General features: G+C 41.8%; 1 long non-coding RNA gene across 1 annotated transcript; it reads right to left on the minus strand.

Moving 5' to 3' along the window:
* Window positions 1–4,108: 4,108 nt before the first annotated feature.
* LOC311080516 lies at window positions 4,109–15,075 on the minus strand. The gene is made up of 3 exons (XR_014605627.1): window positions 14,928–15,075; window positions 12,438–13,593; window positions 4,109–4,594 (listed from the first exon to the last, which is right to left on the minus strand). It is a non-coding gene; the product is annotated as an uncharacterized lncRNA (long non-coding RNA).
* Between the last annotated feature and the right edge of the window lie 818 nt (window positions 15,076–15,893).

Genomic DNA, 15,893 nt, shown 5'->3' on the forward strand with positions numbered 1-15,893 from the left:
TGCTGCGGCGCGATGCGCCCTTTCAATGTAAATCTCTTCCCGGATATTAAGCTGCTCACGAATAAGCTTTTCTATAAACTCAATCATATTACTTCCTTCTGTTTTTGACTTGACTTAAGATATGGGACAGTGTCTGTTCAAAAAAACTGGAAACGTAAAGGTTGCATTGTCTCACGAGGACTCAAACGTAGTCATTGTGGACTTGCATAATCTCTTTGCAGGAAACAGACACAAAGAGAAGTTAGTTAGATACAGCCCATGAGCATTATGACTACAAAGAGATAAGTCTTCTTTTGTTTAACTGAATTCCAATTAACGGCACTCTGATAATCAATAGACTATCAGGGCAAAAGCTTGAAAGAAATCTCAGCACCTATCACATGCATTTGTTTCACATCTGTCAGGCTGCAGCCTAAATACACAGTTTCCTCCACTTAAGCAATCCGACAATCATCGTATTTGTTACAAATCATCAGATGACACCAGTTACCAGCCAAATACATAAAGGTGGTGAAAATTCACTGAACTATACCATTAATTACCAATTATCCTTAAGACTGGTGTCTGAATTACTTGCTCCAGACTTATTGAAGAGAGGTGGGACATAGTTTTTTTCAGACAGGTAACAATGTTCCGAAAACTGGAATTTTGAGCAGGTGTTGTCGTATTCATTGTGTTTTGACATAATCCTCTCTGCAAACAGAAAAAAAGATTATTTTTTTTTGCACTGAAAAAAAAAATAGATTTTTGTTTGTATATGCTGTTAATAGACATTATTCACAGTGCCATCTTTGATTTTTAACATGATTGGTGATCTACAAACTTTATACAGGTTTTATTTATACATGCCACCAAAAACATGGTAAGCCTATCCCACACAACCTTGCTTTTATACCCGTCATGGCGTTGTGCTGAATAAGATGTATTAATGTTTTAGAAAGAAAATCGAAATCGTCAGGTCACTTACAAAAAACAATCGTACATCTGAATCAGCCAAGAAAACTGCAGGTGACGGTATGTCTAGCAATATTGCCAAACTGATATTCGTCCAAGTGCAAGACAACTTTAGTAATATGATATTAAAAGTTAAGAATCTGATCAGAGAATGTACACCAAGATTGTTAAAGGAACACGCCGACTTTTGGGGACTTTAGCTTATTCACCGTATCCCCCAGAGTTAGATAAGTCCATACATACTCTTTTCATCTCCTTGCGTGCCGTAACTCTGTCTGACGCACCCACCTCTAGCCTAGCTTAGCACAAAGACTGGAGGTAAACGGCTCCAACTAGCATACTGCTCCCAATATGTGACAAGATAACTCCAACATTTTGCTATTTACATGTTGTGATTTGTATAGTCACAGCGTGTACAAATAACAAGGTCACATGAGACACAGCCATCTTCTAACCGTTCACATACTGGGAACTATATTCTCAGAAGGCGAAGCACTGCTACATGGGCGGAGTGATTAGCGCAACACTCTGAGCGAACTCTCTGCTCCTCACCACGGGGCTTCTCAGGTGCTGCGAGCAAATCACTCTGCAGAAGTAGCAGTGCTTCGCCTTCTGAGAATATAGTTCCCAGTATGTGAACGGTTAGAAGATGGCTGTGTCTCATGTGACCTTGTTATTTGTACACGCTGTGACTATACAAATCACAACATGTAAAGAGCAAAATGTTGGCGTTATTTTGTCACTTATTGGGAGCAGTATGCTAGCTGGAGCCGTTTACCTCCAGTCTTTGTTCTAAGCTAGGCTAGCGGTGGGTGCGTCAGACAGAGTTACGGCACACAAGGAGATGAAAAGGGTATGTATGGACTGACCTAACTCTGGGAGTTAGGTGAATAAGCCAAAGTCCCAAAAAGTCGGTGTGTTCTTTTAACATAAACATTAACCTATTAAACAGTTGAGATCAAGCATATGGACCTCCGTTTTAAGAAATTTGAGACATTTGAAAATTTGACATTCCTTGTTTTACAAGGAAAGATTATGAAAAGATTGTGATTGCAATGAAAGACTGAAAATTGCAGTACTGCAATTTTGTCCATATCAATGACAATAGAGTTAAAATAGATGAGCAAGTGACCAAAACTTAACACGTGTGATATGACAATTATTGATACAAGGCAGTTCAAGTTTAAAGCTTATAAATTAAACGAAAAATCAGAGACTTGACCATCCCCCATTTCTGCAGTTGTCAGCACTGAATGTTACTGCTGTGCCATGTTAAGGAAAGGGTTAAATGATTTAGTAGTACTTAAAAACTGTTTGGTAAGGAAGTCATTAATGTATGCTGAATAGTAAAACTTACCACTAATTACACTCTAAAGGTATCTCCAAAAGTTGACTCGCAGGAAAAAGAGATTGATGAGGTCCATGCCACGTACATACCACAACCACTTGTAGACATAAGAAAGAGGATATAAAAGAAAATACATGGTCATAAATAAGACAAATTTGTTTCAATTATGTCTTTCAATCTTTGTAAATTACATGTAATAAATACATGGCTATATTCAGTGAAAAACAAACTAGCTTTTCCTCACAAATGGCTCACCTGGTAGAATACAACACATGTTGCAGCAACCAAAGTTCGATTTCATGCAAGGCCTGGTGCTGCAATCCTGGTCTCTTTACATTGTTTCCTGTTGATCCCTACTGCTGCAGTTCAGCAAAGCAGATATGGCAAAAACATATATATTTTATAATCTATAAATAAAGTAATAAACTATTGAAATAGATAATAATCTTACCATTTTTTTGGTGTCACAAAAGTCCAGCAAGTTGTTTCCTCCAAGTCAATAACCACTCATGAGTTTGAAAGCAATGCCTAAAATTTGACAAAAGTGAAAGTCAACTTTTACACTTATGATGAAAAGATAATTTTCACCATAGAAAAGACAACTTTTAACATAAATAATTTTATAGTGTTCAGTTTACTTATCTTAGCAATGCCAACAACCAATAACCTAATCTGAAGGGTCAAAAAACATTACTGAAAAAAAAAAAGTGTCCAGAAAATGTTTTCAAAAAGTTTAATTAACCTCAGCATGTGGACAGCCAAACACTCTGAACCCCATACTACTATCAAATACTATTTTCAAATGTCAAATTTTTCAAAAGACAAATTTAAACGCATATTACACTATATGCAGGTAGATCAAAAATCAAAACTACGCATATAAAAGTTTTTCGATCAAACTGAACAAACGCAGCCTCTAACAAAAATGACCAAAAAAATTGTTACATTGGCCTTAAGTACTCATTAGACATAAGTAACTTTTACCAAAATGTGGAATAAACCAGTTTGTCAATTTTACAGAACTATAAACAATGCTTATTAAAACAGTAACGTTAACCCAAAACCTCAGAACAGTAGGTACAGTAAAGTGGATACTGTTCCATATAACTAGTGCTGTTTAAGTGTTAAGTCATAACACTTTAAATGGATGTTAACTGAAGGTCCATATTCAACATGTCTCGCTCCACTCATGATCAGAGAGATCAGCGATCAATGTGAGGACTCTTGGATTCACTGATAGTTGCTTCTTGTTTTTCTTCAATTCCACATTTGTGCCCTTCTCAGGATTGATATTGAAAAAACACCTTTTTGAATGCAATTCACAATCAACCACTAGATTAAGTTATTTGTTGTAAAAGAGAGAAAATACCTCTGAAGGAACTCAAGTGTGGAGCCCAGATCCACAGGATAGTGGATATTGAGGCAGTAAAAGCTTGCAAACATCATGCAGACAGCAGAGATGAAGTTGGAGATTTGTTCGTTCACAATTTTTTGGTCTACACACAGCATGAATTGTTTTGCAGCATAACATGTTTCTGCAAGAATCAGGGTTCCCACTCTAAACCAAATGTCAAATTCCCTGACTTTTCCCTGACTTTCACTGACTAAAAAGATGAATTTCCATGACCTATAATGAACAGCAAAACAGGCCGCTGTTTTGCGGAGCACCGAGCAGACAAAAACAGCCACAGACAGTGTTTTAAATCCAACCAATTTCAGACTTTATTTACTTGTTCACAGATGTTTTTAGTATAATTCTAAGTTAAACACAAACATAACTTTTCTTTTTTCTTCTTTTTTTTTTTTACACGTTAAATGCATTGATATTTTTCTGTACAATTTCTACAGAAATAATTGTATGGTTTCTACTCTTTCAGGGGTGAAATGCTCTGAAGGATTTTCTGTTTGTCATCAAGTTCATCATTCAGTCTTTTTATTTCTTCACATTTAGTTTTTGCAGACTGTCTTAGACTGTTTGACTGAGCAATGAATGTAAGATTGCCTACACTTTCTGCCTTTAATGCAAGGTCATCAGCAGATTGCTCCATGGCTGAGGCATCCTTCTGGAGGCGTGCTCTCTTTTTCTTCAGTTCATCAATCTCATCAGAGAGAGTTTTCCTTTTTATGTTTAGTTTTTCTGCTCCTTTAAGTTTCTTCTGTTCCTCAAGATGAAAGATGTATCGCTGTCTTGCTGAGGATGCAGACTGAAGTAAGGCCTTATTTACCACAAAGTTATCAATTCCCCCCACTGACCTCAAATGATCACACACAAGACGCTGTGCACTGTAAGTGCTTTTGTAGTACTCCTGTAAGTAACAAGACGACAATGAAGAGAAGAACGCAATTGTGATGGCTTCTCGTCTCTGCCTTTACTACGAATGAAGCATCACTAGCGCGGGGGTTACTATGCGATGCGTGCGATGACGTCATCACGCTGGTATGCCAAGCGAAAATAATTATATGAATAAATGCGCATAACACACACTCCGTTTTAAACATAAAGCATAAATAAGCATTTAAACCATATTTAAAAGTATTGGAAAATTAACATCACACTATATTACAAAGAAAATGTACAAACACAAACGGCCTGTACCCACTATTACACTCTCCCCCACAGGATAAAATGTCGTCCCGACATCTACCAATGCCCTTCTCAAACAATCTTAATCAATATTGCTTTCTGTTAAACCAATTTCTTTTTTTTCTTTTTTTTACACACTCATGCCACAGTGATAATTCACATAATTTTTTTCACATTCTTCAATGGAATCATAACAATTGCAATGGCACCAAGACTGAAAGTCCTCTCTCTTTTTTTTTTTTTTTTTTTAGTCCATATAAGTCAATTGGCGAATGTCATATATTGACAAGAGTCTCAAAGTTCAGCAATAGTCCATTTGGTGGAATTGTCGTCAGGAAAGGACAACAAAAAAAACCATCTCACTTATGCCAAACGAGAACAGTCCATTTGAAGCTTAGAACAGCTTAACGTGGCTGTGTTCAGAGCCCTAAAACAGTCCATGTTCCCTAAATTGCACAGCAGTATCTGCTTTGCTGTTCACTATTGATTGTCCATTGTTCATATATGTTTTCCAGGCTCTTCAGTGTGCATATTAGAAAGGGCAGTTCATAGCTTATCAATTGTTCCAGTATATATGACCACATATCAACAGTCCATAAACAGTCCATATTATTTGCACCCCAAAGGCACTTGGTAGTATAACCAAACAGTAGATTAACTTAAAGATATGGTAGTTCACAGTTAGTAGCAAAAAGGTGGGGCTTGGTGATAATAGAAGGGTATTGTTGTCCAAGTGTTTGGGACTCTGAAATCCTGATAATAGTCACCACTCATGCTCTGCACATTGCGACATACTGGTGTCCCAAAGGTGTCATAAGTGAATTTTTTTGGAGGTCGTCGCGTTCTCATTGTTAACTTGTTTTGTTCCACTGAGTGCATGTTTCTCTGTTCTTGTGTTGCAGGTGCTCCTCTCTCAACTAACTCTATTTCCTCAGACTCAACAGTTGATCCGATCTCCTGAGCTTCCTGTCTGTCTCTTGTGTCGTTGACTTGTCTCTCTTCTCCAGGCTCAGTTTCCAATTCAGCTTGGGTTGACTGTGGATGTTGTTCATGAGCTAGGCCTAGTTCATGGGTACCTACTGATGTTCCAGGTAAGTCTGACTCCCTTGATAACACGTCTCTATTTGTCTCATGTTGTCCATCTGTCCTTTTGTCTCTTTGTTGGCATTCCACTCTGAAGCTGTATTCATCTTCCTCACTTTCACTGTTGGCCTCTGGCACATACTCTCTGTTCCTTCCAAGCTGACCCCTTTTTCTCCTCTGTTGGTTAGGTGTGGAGTCCTTTTTCTCTGCAATGGTTGACGGTAAGTAATCGCATGGTAGAAGTAGATTTCTGTGTAAGACTCTTGACCTTCCTTTTCCCTGCTCAGGTTTCACCTCGTAAATAGGGACATCCTCCATGGCTTGACGGATTACAACATGAACCTCGTCCTCCCAGTAGTTCCTTAGCTTTCCAGGACCCCCTCATGGAGTGAGATTTTTCACAAGGACTCGGCTTCCAGGGTGCAGGTCAGCACATCTTACTTTGTGGTCGTAGTTTCGCTTGTTCCTTTCAGCAGCCTTTTGTGCATGGTCCCGTGCAATCTCGTAAGCCTCTTGCATCCCCTTTGTCCAGCGTTCTACATACTCTCGCTGATTAGTGGTCCCACGGTCCTGGTCAAGTCCGAACAACGCATCAACGGGGAGTCTTGGGGAGCGACCAAACAACAGGTAAAATGGAGAGAAGCCAGTAACCTCACATTTAGTGCAGTTGTATGCGAAGACAAGTTTGTTAAGTGCCTCCTTCCAATTGGATTTCTCTTTCTCTGTCAGAGTCTTGAGCATCTGTAGTATTGTTCGGTTGAACCTTTCCACCTGGCCATTTCCTTGGGGATGGTAAGGGGTTGTTCTTGATGCTGTAATACCACTGTACTTCCTTAGTTGGTCAAACAACTGGTTCTCAAATTCTCCACCTTGGTCGTGGTGAATCCTCGAAGGGAATCCGAACTTCAGGGCAAAGTCATTGAACAGTCGGTCAGCCACCGTTTTTCCTGATTTTGATGTGGTAGCATAGGCTTGAACAAATCGTGTAAAGTGATCGATGACGACGAGAATGTACTCATATCCTCCTTTGCACTTATCTAGATGGAGAAAATCAATCGAGACCAGCTCAAACGGGTAAGTTGTCTTGATGCTTTTTAACGGTGCTCGTATCTCCCGGCATGGTTTTTTCTGCTTAATGCACGGACACGCCCTTAGGACATAATGCTCAATATCCTTCTGCATCTGTGGCCAGAAAAAACGGTCTCTAACAAGGCTTGTTGTCCTATCCAGCCCTTGGTGGCCCATCTCATCGTGTAGTTCCCTCAGGACAATGAGCTTGAACTTGGCCGGTAACACGAGCTGAGTCCGCTGTGACGTTTTACGGTACAGTATGCCATGTTCATCTAACTGTAACTTGTCCCATTCTCGGATTAAACCTCTGAACTTTGGGTTGACTGCCCGCCACTGCTTTGAGCCTGGCCGGGACCCAGACTGTAAGTGCTCGACGATAACGTTGATGTCCTTATCGTCACTCTGTGCCTGTCGAATCTCCTCTTTTGACAATGACGTTGGTGATGCTTCATCTGTCTCTCTCCATGCAATTACATCCTCACATCTGACAGCCATGTTGGGACCCAGCTCATCCTGAATTTCGACTGCTTGTATCATTGCTCCAATGCAATCTGATGGAAGCTCCTCTGTGTACTCTTTCATCACAGTCTCTACATCCAACGGCATCCTAGACAACGTGTCTGCATCCACATTCTCTCTTCCTGGCCGGTAGCGGATTGTGAAGTGGAAGTCCGCTAACTCACCGACCCATCGACACCCAGTTGCATTGAGTTTTGCAGACGAGAGTACATAGGTCAAGGGATTATTATCGCTGTACACAGTGAAAGTTGGGGCGTAATACAAATAGTCCCTGAATTTTTCAGTCACAGCCCACTTTAGGGCGAGGAATTCCAGCTTCCCGCTGTGGAGGTGGTAGTTCTTCTCGGCCGCTGTCAATGTTCTGGACCCATAAGCAATCACCCTCAACTTTCCACCTTGCCGTTGATATAGAACAGCCCCCAGGCCTTGATTTGATGCATCTGTATGCAGGATGAATGGTTCAGAGAAATCTGGAAACCCTAACACGGGTGGTCGGACCAAACACTCAATCAATTTCTCCAAGACTTCTTGGTGGTCCGCTGTCCATTCAATCCGCTGGTTTGATGGCATCACAGAACCCTTCTTGTTCCTTTCTGTCCTTTTCTTGGCCCTTGCTGGACTTTCCCCACCATTGGCTTTGCCCTTCAAAAGGTTATACAGCGGACTGGCGATTCTTGAAAAATCCTTTATGTACCGACGATAGTAGCTGAGCAGGCCCAAGATCTTACGTAGCTCGCCTACAGTGCCTGGTCGCTTCTCCTTCAAAGCTGTTACAGCAGCCGTATCAGCTGGGTCCAGGCGACTACCCTCTGCAGACACAATCCTGCCCAGGTATCTCACTTCGCTCTTGAACATGTCGCATTTTCGTGGCTTTAGTTTAATCCCATGGGTATATAGTTGCCTTAATACTCTCCTCACTGCCTCCACTTGGTCATCAAATGACTTTGTGAAGACCAAGATGTCGTCCAGATATGGCACGCAGATCTTGTCTCTCATTCCCTCCAAACATTTCTCCATGAACCGCTGGAACGCTGCCGGAGCATTCATAAGGCCGAAGGGGATGCGAATCCATTCATATAAGCCCCAGGGGGTTGTGAATGCTGTTAGTGGCCTGCTCTCTGGGGTCATGAAGCCTTGATGATACGCCTTCCCTTGGTCGAGCAGAGAGAACCAAGAATTGCCCCCCAGACCATCTAAGACGTCCTGCACCCGAGGAATCGGCTGACGGTCAGGTACTGTCTTCCGATTCAGGTCCCTGTAATCAATACACAGTCTGAGGCTGCCATCCTTTTTCCGGACACACACGATTGGCGAAGAATAAGAGGAGTTGGACTTTTCTACCCACCCTTGAGCTATTAAGTCCTGTAGGTAGTCTTTCATCTCCTGGTACAAGGGTTTTGGAACTGAATTGTATGTCCGAGCTACAGGTGTATTGTCGTTCAAGGAAAGACTCATTTGAAGTCCCTTTGCACAACCAATGTCGTCGTCGGATTTTGAAAAAGCTTGGCACTCCTCCCTTAACATCTGCTTCACTTGTTGTTGTTGCCGTGCAGTTAGATGGCTCAAGTCGACCGGTGGGTCCCACAAGCTGTCTTCCTCTGTTCCCCTAGGTGTTTCCTCGACCGTAACCTGAGTCACAGATCCTGTTCCCCTTGGAGAGATCATAGTCGCAGGTAAGACTGATTTAACTGGTTGCACAATGCCCAGCTCCACCCTACCTCCTAGGATAATATCGTGGTCGGTCTCGTTCTGCACGCTCAGAGTGACTGAAGGGCGGGTACCTTTTTTCACCTCCAGCAGAGTGTCAAACAGTTCTAGGCCCTCAGGGTGTTGAGGGTTGACGCATGGCTCAAATAGCAACACACTGTCTTGTCTCACATGTGGCATTTTAACTTTGCACTGTATTTGCATGATTGTGTGCTTTGGTATGTTCACAGATCCCTGGGCAGTACTCACTGTATACTCGCCGAGATCATCAGCTGTCACCAGATTGATGAAGGTATGGACTTGGTCTCTTTTCAGGTTGGGAAATGCGCTTACAACGGTTTGGTACAGCTGCCTGTTAGTCACTTTGTCCGAATTGTCTGTATCTTTTTGTTTCATCACTTGCTCGATTACATTAAATCCAATGATAGGTTTAGGGAGTTGCTGACCCTTTAGAACAAGCATAGGGATGACTAATTCTTTCACTCTTTCAGCAGGGGAGGCCAACTTGAAAGTCACCTCAACCCATCCTCCGTACGGCATGTCAGTACCATTGGCTGCCACAAGGTGTAGACGTTCAGGTGTTTCTGTGGCTTCGGAAATATCTCTCAGTCTGACTTCTGGTATGTAGCTGTCTTTCCACTGCTCATCAATAATACACACCTGGGAGCCTGTGTCCCATAAAGCCTCTGTCTCATGTCCTTGCAAATAGCAGGCCACCAGGCATTGCCTGCCAACTAGGGTAGTTATTGGAGAATGCTGATTAACTCGGCATTTGGCTGTTATTATGCTGTCTATTTCGTGAGGCACATGGTATTGCAGGTTGGGTTTGAACTGTCGTGTTGTGCGTCGTCGGGACGTGCTCGTCTCTTGGGTCACTCCCTGTCCCTTTGGAGCAACCCTTCCCCGTTTAACTGAACCTCCCTCTGGTTTCTCGTACCCCGTACTCTGCAACCAGCTGCATAATGTTCGCTGCTGCTGCAATAATAGCAATGGGTGCACTGCTCCGTGGTTCCCCTCTGTTGGCAGTGAAAACATTGTCTAGCTTGCTGACGTCTGGGCTGTTGATACTGGCGTTGGGGTTGTGACAACCGTTCATTTGGGTACTGTCGTGTGACCGGGTATAGTGACTGACTGGCTTGGGGAGGTATTTGAAAGTGATGGCGCTGGGGCTGCTGTCGTTGAGCAAAATGAGTCAGGGCATGAAGCGGCTGTGGTGCTGTGTACTGTTGCTGTGATACAGCACCAAATTGCGGATGTTGCGTCTGAAGTTGATAATGTTGTTGCTCATGTTTGACTGAATCCGGCCTCTGGGCTTGATGACCTGGCCCTGGGCTCCACTCTGGCGGCAGCTGACTGATCTGTGGCATGTTCTGCGGATGACAGCGTGTCACTGCTAACTCTTCATGGTGAACTGCAAAGCATTGCTGTGATGTAACTTGTGGCAGCTGAATTTGCTCTTTGATCTGCATAATGTCATCGCTAAGTCTTTTTAACTGAGACATCAAGTCGAGCTTTGACTGTTTAGGCAGACATTTTTGTTCAGGGACGGGTTCATCAAGCTGGGTGGCATGAACAATAGCTTGGCGTTCTGTTTTCCGCTTGTTCTGCCTCTCTGACTCATGAGAGCATGCAACATTTAATTTTTCTAGCAATACTTCATCGGAGATCGCAGCGTCAGAAAGATACGGCTGTAAGTCGCTCTGAACACGGTCGTTTTGCAAGCCCGTTAAAACTGAATGCAGAAACATGTTCTGCACTAAAACAGGGTCATACTTCAGCCCAGATTCATCTTCTTGGGAGGCAAACAGAATTTTTTGTCTCAGGTCAAGAGCCCGTATTAGGAAGTTTTGGGGGGTCTCTTTGCTACGCTGGCCCTCGGTGGTCAATTGTTTGTATAATTCAGTTGCATTTTTTTCTTGATAATGAGAACGGAGAATGCGTCTCAGAGTAGGAAGAGTTAAACCAGCTTTCCCTTCAAGATAGCTACGCAGCTGAAGCCCAGGTGTAATGGATCTGATTACTGCATCTATGATTTCCTGTTCAGGATATCCCTTGCCCAGCCCACTCTCGATTTGACGAGCGAGACTAGAGAATGATAATCGGTCCTTTTGTCCCGGTTCACCGATCAAGCCTGAGATTTTAAACTCTTTATGCCAAATGACTGGCGCGCTGTGTCTCTGGGGCAGTTGTGAATGGTCTGTCCGCCTATCTGATGTTGCCTGCGCCCCTGATGTGGTGTGTGCAACAGCAGTATTAATATGCATAGCCTGAAATGACTCAGTTACAGTACTAGTTTCTCTCACTGGTCTCTGGGCCGTGTTCACGTCTCTTTCAACGTGTCCTGGCTCCACCCATTTTCCTGGGTTGTCAGCAGTGGCCACTGTAAGGTCACTTATCTTCTCATGAATACACAATAACTCTGCCATGCCACTATCCTCTAGTTCTTCCAGCTCACTCCTCAATAAATGACTGCTGATATAATTTATGAGTGAGAGGCGGGTCACATCTTTCACTGACGGGATGTGTAAAAAGGAGCAGAGTTCTATTAATTTCTCTTTTGACAGTGTGCATAATTTTTCTCCTATCTCCTCCTGAAGGCTTTCAAGCGCATCCATTCTTCTTTTCTTTTTTTAACAGTATTTAGCAGTGTTGAAAGTGGTGGTTACCTCACTGACCTGGGTGCCGTCGCTTCTGAACTCACTGTGTCTCAAGCGCACGCACCACTAAATCAGCCTTGTCTCTCCACTTTACTCTGCAGCCTCACTGCTGTACGTCTGGGTAAGAGATGAATGTGACTGGGTGGTTCTCACTGATGAAGGAGTCAGACCACCCAACAATCATCCCAGTGGGGCCTCCAAATTTGTAGTACTCCTGTAAGTAACAAGACGACAATGAAGAGAAGAACGCAATTGTGATGGCTTCTCGTCTCTGCCTTTACTACGAATGAAGCATCACTAGCGCGGGGGTTACTATGCGATGCGTGCGATGACGTCATCACGCTGGTATGCCAAGCGAAAATAATTATATGAATAAATGCGCATAACACACACTCCGTTTTAAACATAAAGCATAAATAAGCATTTAAACCACATTTAAAAGTATTGGAAAATTAACATCACACTATATTACAAAGAAAATGTACAAACACAAACGGCCTGTACCCACTATTACACTTTCCTTCATGTTTTCAACCTCGATTTGTCTATTGACCGAAAAACCTCGCTCCACTGTTGCATTTCCATGCGAGAGCATTAGGAGGAGTGCCACAACATTCCACAGTTTTTCGTACACTTTTTCTCCTGCCATTGTTTCATAGAGTAGTGTATCTACCCGACCTGTGACAGGATTGAAGTCAGTGAAATCTGCCATTCTCTTGGGCACAGTCTCATTGATGAACTTCCTGTACTGTTTGAGAATATCATCGCAATCATTTTCATCTACTCGTTTGGTCTCAGTGAGCAGTTTGAGGATGCTTTTCAACTTGTTGCTGCATGATGAATCTTTATTGTTTGCCTCCTTGGATCTAGGCAATCCATGTTGCGCACAAGAGTGTACTTAAGTGGAGATTTTTCTTGTAATTTCCCTGCAAGCGTCATTAAGCACTTTCTGCAATCCATCCTGAACTCCAACTCTCTCTTCTCACTAATCTTCTGTGAAGACACCAGTTCCTTCAGCATTTTGTCTGCAGAGAACCCCACATCAACTTTATTTGCATGAATGAGATTGGTTTTGTCTGTGACAACTATTGACATCAGTTTTGATACTGTGTTTGCATTAGCCATCACATCATGCTTGATAAAACGATCCATAACTGACCTGATAACATTAGAAAGATCAGCAGCCAGAAAAGGAATCATAGGTCTGTCTGTTTGATATAGAATCAAGAAAGGTGCAACCTCTTTTGAAAATGACAAGTGAAAGGCCAACTTTGCAGGCAGCAGTGGGTCTCTGCAACCTTCTTTGACAGTAGTATAGGATTTAGTTCCAGGGTGGTGGAATTTGCCTGCCTCTACCTCATTCACATATTTCTTCAAGTCTGTCAATATATTGATCATTCTCTCTGTAACTGAGACATTCTCTACCCATCTTGTCTTACAGAATTTGAGTGGCATAAGAGGAGATATTTGTCCAACAGCTTTAGCATAATCCTCTCTTCGGGCAGGGGAATCTTTCAGTAGCCAATAAGCATTACTTAAGAACTGGTCTACATTCCAATTTGAGGCATCTGCACCTTTTTTAAATGCCCCGTGCAAAATATGTAGGCCACAGCTACCCACATTTAGTAACACAGTATTGACATCTCGTTCAAGTTCAGTTTGTATAAGATCTTGGAATTTAAAATTGACATTAGGTCCATCCATTGAAAGCTGTACAAGACCTTTGTAATTCAAACCCTCTGTCAACTTGTGGAAGACCTCCACCATATCCTCTGCTGTGGCATGGCCCATGAATTCAGAAGTGAAGTAGCGTGTAACTACAGCATTATTGTCCCAAAATCTTAAATGAATGTCCATCTGCTTTGTTTGGGTCTTCCGATTCAAGCTTTCATCAAAAAGCAAAACATATCCATCCATAAGAGACCTTATTCTGTCCATCAGAAGTGACTTGCAATATGGTGCTATGCCAAAAACAGTCAAATAAGATGATTTAGTCTCTCCACATTGAAAGCTGCTGGAAATGTCACTATCCGGGAACATTCTTTTGAACAAAGACCCTATAAAAGAAAAAAAAAAGTGCAACACTGTAATTTACCATTGTTACGAACTTTAAAAGGTCTAGGGAATGTACCGTAACATTTATATATTAATATGCTGCTGGATGTGAAATGAGGTGGAAGAACATGACAGACAATCTTTGAAAGAAAAATTACTGGATTTTTATTCACATGAAAGCCGAAGCCACTAGATCCAGTAAAATAACAATAACAATGTGCGCTATGTACAATGTGATAATGTAAACAAACAAACAATAAATGGGAAAAGAACAAAAGCGGCGCCAAAGAAAAGAACAAAATATAACAAAACAATCCTTAATCTAACCCTAATCTAACCAAAGAAAAAGGTAGAAAATAAACCGAAATCTTCGGTGCATCCGGCACCTTAACTAAACTACCTAACAAAACAGAAGATACATTAAGTGGCGCTCACTTCTTACCTAGTGTGTCTAGACAATCATCTGCTACGGGTGCAGTGTATATCGTGATATACTGACCTGCGTTCTCTTCCCACTATATCAGCCGTTGCCCGATACCTCAGAGCAAATGAAAAGGTAGACAACACAATACAAAGAACAAAGCACATAGCACACAACTCAGTCCGCGGGCAGAGACAAAAACTCGATTCACTACAGAAAACTCATTGCGCTACAAAGAGCTCAGTCAGCTACAGAAAACTCATTCCACTACAAAGAGCTCAGTCCACTACAGAGAGTTCAATTCGCGATCGAGAGAGAGCATGAATGAACACGCCATCCTTTTAAACCAGCTGGGCGGCCTCCGATTGGCTCTCTAGCGCCGCCTTAATGAAGACTGACGTCCAACTCGGCCAATCACAGCAACCTGCGAGCAGAGATAGTGAGCTAGAGACAGAGAGAAGATAATGAGCACAACAGCCAACACGTGCAAAGTACACTAACGTGCACAGATCAGTAAAAACAAAACACAAAACACGCGTGGAGCGTAACAACCATATATGCCCCAAATATAGCCTACTCATAATATGAATTTAAAACCACAACCCATTATAATCCTAATTGTATACTAGGTCTAAAGTTAGTGCGGCTTAATACACAGTATTATACTACACCACGACTATAATACCCAGGCACGTGCACACATAGACATCAAAGGGGGCTTGAGCACCTGCCCTTTTTATTCCGGGAGAGAAAGTGCCCTTTTTTCTGGGGTGCTTTTTTTTTATTTATTTTTTATTTTTTTAAATAATATATATTTCTGTTTGCGCACAGCTTCCCTGTCAAACAAATATATTTATTGAAGAATAGTATATATAAATATCAGGTCAGGAGTTCTGAAGCGCTCCCTCTCCCCCGATTGTTAAACGATTGTGTTGCTTCCGCTAAAGAAAATAGTACGCTCCGTCTCTACGGTTAGAATCCTGTGAGTCCATAGCAACGCTCTGTTTTTCATGGCAACGGTCTGTTATACTCCGCACAGCCGTCTGTTATCAAGAAATAACAGACTGCATTCTACATTGGAATTCAACCAAGCCATGTAATAAAATAAGTTAGTAATAAAATAAGCATATATCACCACCAGGTGATATGCTTTAGTTATTTTGTTTATCCTATTTACCTGCATTGCCCTGTCAATTAGATGCAAATGTGCGCATTTTAACTAGTTGAATGATGCCTAATTTGCATACAGAACGTCCCCAGTTAATGACTTACATCAAGAGTCTTTCCCCCTAACTTTTTATTTATGAGTAATTTAACTTTTTTTATTTCCTCTAAACCTTTATAAAATAGTATTCCATACAACCACAAATACATACATGACATTGGCTTTTATTGAATTTTTACTCAATTATTTTGGTAAGTTTAATTTTAAAGTGTTATGTATTCTGATAACACCAAAATAATTAAAACGATGTAGTGCCTTGTGCAAAAATA

Source organism: Abramis brama (assembly GCF_963993115.1).
Source record: "Abramis brama genome assembly, chromosome: 4".
NCBI classification, from domain to species: Eukaryota; Metazoa; Chordata; class Actinopteri; order Cypriniformes; family Leuciscidae; genus Abramis; species Abramis brama.